Source organism: Nannospalax galili, unplaced genomic scaffold, assembly GCF_000622305.1.
Source record: "Nannospalax galili isolate Female #2095 unplaced genomic scaffold, S.galili_v1.0 scaffold266, whole genome shotgun sequence".
NCBI classification, from domain to species: Eukaryota; Metazoa; Chordata; class Mammalia; order Rodentia; family Spalacidae; genus Nannospalax; species Nannospalax galili.
Window position 1 is genome coordinate 498,693 of NW_008355390.1, and position 2,965 is coordinate 501,657.

Consider the following 2,965-nt stretch of genomic DNA (forward strand, 5'->3'; position numbering starts at 1 on the left):
GGCATACAAAAGGGAAGCGGAGAGCACAATCCTCTAGCCTACTCTAACGCTGTCTGGTGCAGTAGCTATTTCAGTTTTACTCTCACAGACAATCCCAGCATGCAGTGCGGCATTGAAGGCCCAACTGAGGTTGCAGTTTGGCAACAGTTCTGTGGCAACAAACGGAAAAACCACGGTTCTCAGAGGTTCCAAAGAAAACGTCACAGGATCTATAAAAAGATGCAAGTAGAACATGTCTATCTAACATCAGCTTCTACAGGCATCTGATTTGAAAGAAAAAGGAGAGAAAATGGCAGGGACAGTGAGGGGAATAACCCTTAAACACAAAGACAAAATGAAAGGAAAAGAAAAGAAAAAAGAGAGAAAGGAATGAAGAAAAGGAAGGAAGGAAGGAAGGAAGGAAGGAGGGAGGGAGGGAGGGAGGGAAGGAGAAGGAGGGAGGGAGGAAAGAAGGAATGAAGGGAGGGAGGGAGAAAGGGAGGGAGGTATGGATGGAGGGAGGGAGATAGATTCAGAAGTAAACATGGTGTTATGTTGGAAGTACATACTCTCAGGAGAAAAAAGACAGGGAAGAAAAGAATGGAAGAGAGAGGAAGAAAAATTATAGGGAGGGAAAAATCGAAAGGGAACAGAAAGGAAAGAATCACTGTACCTTTAAAAACCAAATAATATATGAAGTATGACTTCAGAGACTAAAGACTAAGAAGTGCTTGAGCTTAAAATCTAATGAAAATTTAAACTGTCAAGCACAGACTAGCTTAGCATACTCACTGTTCTCAGGAGCCCGCCGCCTGCAGAATCTTCCTGTTTTATGTGTTACATTCATTGTTTCTCTCTTCTTCCTCAAATATTATGTTTATTTTCTTAACTCTCACATCTTTGTATCCTTTATACTATTCTTTAAAGATAGTTGCCCACAATGCTCGTGGTAAATTAGTGTTGTTACTTTGCTATGACTATCAGACATAAAATGTTGGCTATTTTAATAATTGAACGTGTGCTTACAGCAACTGCCCACTGATAACTGGCTCTGTGTATTGTACACATGTGCACCTCACTTGTAGCTCATTAGAACAGAAGCAACAGACTCAATACAACTTTTCCTTTACTTTGTGCTGTTTCTTCTTCTTATATCTGAACACAGAGAAGCATCTATGACTTGACTCCACAAAAGGCACAAAAATATTAACTGAGAACTTTAGAAAATTAAAAGCAATAAAGACTGGATAGAAAAGAGTTGTACCTGACCATGATTAAAATATTTATATTCAGACAGGGGTTAGCCACTTCTAAGAAGCCAGGCTTCTGCCAAGACGTCTGTTAGGGCCAATAAGAAAGCAGGCTTGATTAAATCAATATTTATTTGAAAAGAAATGTAGTTATCAATCTATTAAATTACCACTGTCATAGATGCAGGCTTAAGATCCCTGTTAATTCTCACCTTCAAATCATAGATACTAAAGCTTCCCCATATCAGAGTTTGTGCTTCGACTATAGAAAAAGTATTTACAAAGAAAATTTTGACTCAATTTTTATATTTAATTTAAAAGATGTAACACGTGTATGGCCTTGCTAGATCAATAATTTTCACCTCTTATTGGAGATTTGTTAACTTTCAAAAAGCCAAAAGATGGGTTTGAACGTATGTAAATGATATAGCAAGTTAAAAGAAGCAGTAACTACTTTGAAATACTTTAAATCAATTTGTCTACTGTTTATTCTTAGGGCAAGAATCTCTTATTCCTCATAAAGGCCATCTGAAATTAGTGTAATTATGAGAATTATATTAATATAGTGGGTGCGGTTTAATGGATGTTCAGACAAATTAAAGTGTTCACTTGCCTCATATTTCTGTATCATGTTTAACCTGCACTCTGCAATCAGCTGCAGCTACTGAATTCAAAATTCAACAAAAGTTAAAGCTGTTTTCTCCATTTCCCTAGCCATATTTCTGAATACTAGTATGTAATGGCTGAGGGGTTATCATTTTGGACAACATGGATTACCAGCCTTCCAAACAGCTTTATAGGACAATGCTGATTTAATCCATCCTTACATTTTTTCAGCATAACTGATAATTGGACACCAATGTTTCCCTTCCAGTCTCTTTTAAGACAATGAAACTATATTGATTGTTTTGGAAATCTAAAATAAAGAGACGTTCTTTTACCTGAAGAGCACCTGGTGCATTTATTTACTAATAGCTTTAAAAATGCAAGATGATTTAAGGGGAGAAGTTATCCAGCAACTAACTTTCAGATGACTGATTTAACCAAATCAGAAGACAGGAATCTATTCATGCTATAGTCTCTAAATACATCTGAGATGCTTATTTTTCTAACATGTCATAATTGAGAACCATGCTTCTTTTAGTGCCAAAGAAAACATATTACGTATTCCTGCTTTTCATAAAGAAAGGATGTCATAGTGTCATAGTACTGTGAAAAGCAAAAATCCAGAGGAAAAAGTGGGTTGTTTTGTGTGTTTGTTTTCCATTTCCTACGCACATTAGAAAGGAATAACAGGAACAGAAACAAAAGCAAGCCTTCCTTTCTGTTACTTTTTTCAAAGAGAAAATAAAGAATAATTAAAGGATAAGGAAACAAGAGTCAGATGCCAATGAATTCACATTGATGTGGTTAGGAATTTTCTCTGAAATAAAACACTGTGTGTGTGTGTGTGTGTGTGTGTGTGTGTGTACCTGAGTAAATTCTGAGCTCAAATAAGATCCAAAATCCTATTTTAAACAAGGTTAACACAAACCAAAATAAAACTGTATGTGAGTTATTACTTTAAAATTTTCATAACGAAGATTACAGTTTGGCTTTTAAACAAGGAAAACTCTCTGACCCACATTTTCTTTCATAATTTTACTGTTTGGGCAAAAGAGTGAGTCAGTGCTCAATTCAGATACTTTATGACTAGAATGACAAATGCTGGTTTGTCAATCTGATACTCATATTGC